Genomic DNA, 6582 nt, shown 5'->3' with positions numbered 1-6582 from the left:
TGGGTAGAGGCCTGGAGAGTGGGCTCTGAGGAGCTGCTGACCAATGGGGTCGATAGCCAGGAGAGGCCAAGGGCAGAGCACCTGGACAAGACTCCAGGGTGGGTGCACTGGAGCTCCTAGCATCAGCTCAGCCCAACCCAACTCCAGCCTGCAGCCCTCAAGAAGGTGCATGTCCCGCTGAAAGGAACAGAGGCTCAGGAAGGCAGAGGCTGCCCAGGTCTCATCCAATTCCAATCAACTTGTCACCATGTTCCCTGGACCTGTTTCTCTGTTTTAAGGGGCAAAATGACATGTTGGCCACCCATCTTTGTGGCTAGGAGCCATCACAGAGACGACAGAAAGGGCCTGCCCGGCTGGCCATGTGGGTCCTTCTTGTGTGCCCTGTGGCTGGAGAGCCCAGCCCCTTACAGAATAGATTTTTCCAGCCATAAAACTTCTTTTGTTTGAACTTAATCAAACCCGCCTCTCCTGGGGACCATTCCAGACTGGCCTGGGGAGAGCTCCCAGCCCTGCAAAGTGGAACAGAGCCACTGGCCATGTCAATGCTTGACAAATGTGTGCTGGGCACCCACTGTGTTCCTTGCAGAGGCCTAAGCACTGGGGACTCAGAAGGAAACAAGACCAGCAAGGTTTCTGCTGTCATATGGCTGATGTCCTACAGGGAGGAGACAGATGTTAAACACCCAAACCCCTAAGAAATGTAACCACCAGACAATTATTTGTTTGGAAAGTCTAAATACCAGAAGCATCCAAACAACGGGGACATCTACAGATATTTTTCTGATCACCCATTTCTTTTGGAAGGGTGGGGGACTGGGGATGGAACCCAGGGCCTTGGTCATACTAGGCAAGTGCTCTACCACTGAGCTACACCCCCAGCCTGAACCTTTTCTTAAGTGACACCATCAAATAAGTCAAATGACATTTATTCATAGCTCAAAACCTTCCCAGGTCTCTCACTGTTTTCAGGACTGAAAGTGACCTGTGTGGCCTAGGTTCTAGGGACCTGCCTGGCCTCATCTCCTGCCCATCCACTCCAGCCACCCAGGCCTCTTGCCATCCCTTGGACGTGCGTGGTAAGGCATTCCAGGTCTCAGGGCTGCTGCACTCAGCGTTGCCTCCACCTGAAAGCCTTTCTTGTCATCCCTCTGCTGGCCCACACCTCCTGAGAGGTCCTGTTGGGCCCTGTCCACCTCCTTCCCTGAATTCCTGCAAAAATCCACACAAAATGAAAAGAAAAACAGCCAGGAAAGGACATGAATCATTTGTTTACAGACGCTAATTAATTACTAAGCTCAAAACCTTGATTTCCATTCTTCCTTTTTTCCCCTCTCTGCCCTTTGAGAATGTTTGGAATTCCCAGCGCAAAAGTATGTCAAGTTTATTTTTAGCAAATGCACATGGTAGCTGAGACTGTTATTCATCCCCTCACGTCAGTGGGGAGGGAGCCACAGAGCATGAAGTCTGCTCGATGTTCTTCAGATGTGGCCCCTACGAGGCCAGCTGGTCTGCACTGGCCCTTTGGGGTCAGTGTGACCCAAGCTGGATCCAATGCTAAGGGACTGGGGTGGGGAGAGGGGGTACCAGACTGCAGTTCTTCCTCCAGGCCAGAGGTGGCACTGTTCCCACCCCATCCCCACCCCCACCAGTCCACCTTCCTACTCTCTGGGACATCCTTGCCCTGGGACAAGATGGTGGCTTCCAATGCCTTGGACTTCATGGGATCGAACCCACTCTCCATTCCCAGATGGGGCCCAGCAGCTGTTGACAATCTGCTTCCTGCTGTCTCGTGAGGGAGGAGTTTGTGGGGGATCAGAAAGGACCTGTCACTAACAGATAGTGTTACCCAGCAATAAGAGTGACAGCATGGCTGCAGAACAAGAGACTGTCTGCCCCAGAGTGCAGGGACCATCTTCCGTGCTTGGCACACAGGACACTTGAAAAGACTTGCTGAATAGTGATGAACTGAGCTCCAGGCTCGCTGTGCCCGGTCATTTAGGTCACTTGCCTCCTCTGAGCCTCACTGTCCCATCTTGATCTCTGAACGTGAAGGCAGGGCTTGCAAGCTCAATGGCCTAGTCTCCAGGCAGATGGCAGAGGTCAGCGGCGGGGGTCGGCTGTGGTTTTAGTGGGGACCCCAGGCCTCAGCCCCAGAACCAGGATGCACCTGCATCTTCCCATTTGGGAGGCCAGAATCCTGACCTTCCGTGCCAGGAACGCGTTTTTACTTCAACAGAAGCATCACATGCTCCAGCCCCGCGTCCCGGGGCTGGAGCCCTGGGTGGCTGGCAGTTGGCTCGCCAGGCCTTGGGTCATGGAGCCCGGCCCGCCATGTGGGAGTAGCTATTATCCCGGCTTAGGCTCCGGGAGGGCCGGCAGGACTCGGTGGAGCTGGGCTGGGGCCTCCACTTAATTAAGGAAGATGATACTCATCTTGGTGGAGCGTGGAGTGGGGTGGAGAATGAGTTAGCAAGCTGTGGCGGCCATGGTATCTGTTGTAAAAAGGCAGATGGAATATCAGATTAGTTCACCCTGTGTGCCCATTGTACACGGCGTCATTATGGGACCTGTCATAACTGAGGCCAAGCTGCCCCTTCCCTTCCTGACTTGGCAGATCCAGGCACACTGCCGTGGGGTGTGAGTGCAAACCTCGTCACTGACCTCGTCCCAAGGGTGCCAGGTCCTGTGCTGGGCACTGGAGGGACACAGACAGTCGAGGCTCAGTCCTTGAGCTCACCATCTAAGGGAGGAGAGGCTGATGGTAAACACAGAAAGAAGGAGGCCAAGGAAGGCTTGGGGAGGGAAGAAGGGTGGGGTACAGTAGGGTTGGACAGGTGGGAAGAATGTGGCAGAGAGGTCCCTGAAGCCATGCCCCATTGCACCTGGAGGGTGAAGTCTGTCCTAGGCCTGTCCTTGCCATTGGCTAGAGAAAGGGGCACTTGAGATGTGTGAACTGGCCAATAGCTCCTATCTATCCAGCCCCCAGTCAGCAAATCTGTGTGGAGAGGTATGGTGCTCCAGCCAGGAGCTAATAGTACACAAAGCAGCCACAGTCCCTGCCCTGAGGAACGTTCTAAATAAATAATGTATAATATGGCAGTGATAAGAAAGATTAAAGGCAGAGGAAACATTTTAGCAGGAAACCAGGGAAGGCTTCCCGGAGGAGGTAACAATGAGCTGATTGAATAAAGTAACAACAAACCCAACTGTGCAAGTGAGCTAAGGGAAGAGCATTCCCAAGCAGCAGGAATGGCAGGTGCAAAGGCCCTGGAGTTCCTTCATGCCTGATGGTTGGAGGAATGTCACAGAGACCAGGATGGCTGGAGCAAAGTGAGGAGACGGAATGGTGGATGAGGTCAGAAGGACCAGGCCCTGTGAAAATGCTTTGGGGTTTGTGCTGAGGTAGGAGCCAGGGAAAGTTCAACAGAGAGGAGGGATAGGATCTGACTGAGGTTCCAACAGGACCCTTTGGCTGCGTTCGGAGAGTGACAAGTGAAGGTAGAAGGAGGGACAAGTGGAGGCTACTGCAATAGTCCGTGTAGGAGAGGAAGGTGGGCTGAGTCCAGACATGGAGGGGCAGGGAAGACCCTGTCGGATTCGGGGTGTGTTTTAAAGACAGTGCTGAGGGGATTTCCTGCTGTTATTGGATGTAGAGCAAGCAATGACTCCAGTGACAACCAAGTCCCTCCTGAGCACCTGGCAGGATGGAGCCCCCACTTCCTGAGGGTGGAGAGTGTGGAGGACCTGGCACTGGGGCCTGTCCTCTCCCACTGCCCGAAAGCTCCCTGCCTGCACACCCCACCCAGCCTGCACACCCCACCCAGCCTCTCCGGGTCAGGGCCATGGAGGGAGAGAGTGAGGAGCCGGCCCCACCCAGGCCTCGGGGCAGGAAAGGGGCGCCAGGCCACAGCAGGATGACACAATACTGAATGGCTACTGATTTTGCAACAGCCCTTTATCGACAGGCAGAGGCAGAGGGAGGGCTTTGCAACTGCCCACCGGTGGTCATAGCTAGCACCAGGCTGGAGAGACATGGGGCCAGGCTCCAGGCCTCTTCCCACACACAAGGACTGAATCCCCAGCAGGCCACTCAAGGCCGAACCACCACAGGTGACACAAAGGCTACAGAGACCACAGCATCCAAAACTCAGCTCCTGCACTTGGCCGATGACCTTGGGCAGGTTGCTTCCCCTCTCGGGACCTCAGCTCCTTCTCAGGAAAACAGAGCAATTAAAGGAGTCATTTTAAAATTACTTGAGGCCAGGCGCCAGTGTCTACACCTGTAATACTAGGTACTTGGGAGGTTGAAATCCGGAAGGTTGTGGTTCAAGGCCAGCCTGGGCAAATAGTTCAAGAGACCACCCCCCCAATCTCCAAAATAACCAGAGCAAAATAGATTTGGAGGTGTGGCTCAAGCAGTAGAGTGCCTGCTTTGCAAGCAGAAGTTCTGAGTTCAAACTCCAGTCCCACCAAAAAAAAAAAAAAATTGAAAACTGGTGCCCAAGTCCCAGGTAACATTTATTGAGCACTTGCTGTGTACCTGGCACCATGCTCACCTCATTTAATCTAGATGTCAGCCTTTCCTTTGCTTCTTATTTTTCCATCTTGCAACTAGACAGACAAGTAGAGGCTCAGAAGAAGGACGAGACAGGTCATCCAGCCTGCCGGGTGTGGGGCAGAGACTCAGACCCAGGCCTGTCCCACCCGAGCCCTGCACCCTGACAGTGAGATCAGGGAATTCCGTGGCACTTGGCTACAGGGCTGGTCCTGGCCCCTGGGAGCATTCAGGTCCCGGCAGCCATGGATGTTAACAGAATGGCTGCTGTGGCACCCACCACTGCCACCAGCACCTCTTCCCCTGCCCTTCCCCCTCCTCTGGGCCTCACATGGCTTATCAGGATGAGGCTTTAGAATCCCACACTCCTAACCAGGTCCCTCCTCCATACCTGGTATGACCTGGGCACCTGCCTCCCATCCACCAGGGGTGACAGTCCCCCACCTTGCAAGGCTGTTTACAAGCCCACAGGCATCCAGTGAGCAGGCATCTCAGCACAGCCCTGTGGAAGCGGCCATTGGCCCCACTTGACAAAGGAGAAACTGAGGCATGGGTGGAGAGCAATTTGTCCAGTCGGAGCTGCCATTCTCGCCCAAGGCCTTCCTGGCAAAGTCCCTCACCCTATGTTTCTCTGCCCTGCGTCTCAGACTCCCTTGCCCGTCTCTGTCTCTCTGTCTCTCTCCTGTGTCTCTGTCTCGTGGTCAGTCACTCTGGCCCTGTGGCCTCTTCCCTGGCACTCGTCTCCCCAGCCCGCCTGCCTCCTCTCCATTCCTGGCTCTGTAAATATTGACCAAGCAAAGGAGTCTTGTCCTCACCCAGCCCCACCTCCCCTCACAGACCCGCCACCAAGGCCTCTGGGGACAGAGGACAGGAGAGAGTCCCCCCAGCCCCAGGGACACCAGCAATGTCCCCAGCTGGATCCCCCTCAGTGGGAGAGGGTGGACTCTGCTCACAGCTCTCCGGGGCAAATGCTGATTGGCCCAAGGCAAACATGACCCTCTTCTCCACTTGTAGTCATTGGCTGAGGCTGGACATGGAGTACAGTGTGCCCAGGGAGATGGAGAAGGCTGCCAAGGGCTCCTGGAAGTTATTTCTTCATTCTCAAGTGGACATGAGGGCCTTTTCCTGAATTGACCATATGAGGAAGAGATGGCAGGTGCTTTGGCAGCCATTGTAGAGCTGTGAGGAGCTGAGCTGGGTGGAGATGGCAGAAGCATGAGGTGGGAAGATCCAGGGCCCTTGGTGATACCCAGCGCCCCCAACCTCCAACTCACCCAGCTGTTTATTCAGTCATTCAACAAATATTTATTGAACGTGCCCGTGTGCCAGAACCTTGGGCACACGCTGGGAACACGGCAGCGAACTGGTAAACAGGATACCTACCTTACGTTCTGGGACAGATTTTAACCAAAGGATCTTCTGAGCCAATGTAAAAAACGGCCCCAGTGACAGCCGCAAGCGAGATCTACACCCATGAGGCCTGGGCGGGATGCGGGGCAGGGAAGGTCCCCTGAGCAGAGCCCAGGCCCGTGATGCATTTGGGAAGCAGGGGACAGAGGGCCGTGGGGCCCGGCAGCAGCTCAGCTAGGACAGGGTCTCATTTCACTGCAGTCTGGCTCCCGCAGGTCCCCAGGGAACAGCACAAGAGCTGACCCCGCCGGGGGCAAGAGGGCCGAGCTTCGGTGCTCTGACTCCCTCCACGCTGGGCTGTGCCACCTCTGCCGTCTGGGGACGGAGGTCCTCCCGGTGGGGGGCCCACGTTCCCTGGGCCAATTCTCTTGAAAGGGGCTCCAGTGGGCCCACGCGAGAGGCAGCACCCTGAGGAGTCCCCGGTCTCACAGCTGAGCTCGACTGGGTGAGAGGAGAGACGGACGGAGAGCATGTACAAAGGCCCTGAGGCAGGCGCTCGGCAAACACCACGCAGACAGAGCGGGGAGGAGGGGAGGGTCGCCAGCACTTCACTCTGGTGGCAGTGGAGTCACGGAGGCTGTGTGGCAGCACGTGGAGGCTGGGACTGGGGGCAGGGA

At 55.7% G+C, this 6582-nt stretch overlaps 1 long non-coding RNA gene across 1 annotated transcript; it reads right to left on the bottom strand.

The window, feature by feature from the left end:
- Positions 1-432: 432 nt before the first annotated feature.
- On the bottom strand, positions 433-5906 carry LOC141423423 (uncharacterized). The gene is made up of 4 exons (XR_012448292.1): positions 4947-5906; positions 4557-4661; positions 2662-2740; positions 433-2492 (listed from the first exon to the last, which is right to left on the bottom strand). It is a non-coding gene; the product is annotated as an uncharacterized lncRNA (long non-coding RNA).
- Positions 5907-6582: the final 676 nt, after the last annotated feature.

Source organism: Castor canadensis, chromosome 5 (genome assembly GCF_047511655.1).
Source record: "Castor canadensis chromosome 5, mCasCan1.hap1v2, whole genome shotgun sequence".
In the NCBI taxonomy this organism is placed as follows: domain Eukaryota; kingdom Metazoa; phylum Chordata; class Mammalia; order Rodentia; family Castoridae; genus Castor; species Castor canadensis.
Note: the sequence above shows the minus strand (reverse complement) of the source record. Positions and strands in the feature narration are given on the sequence as shown.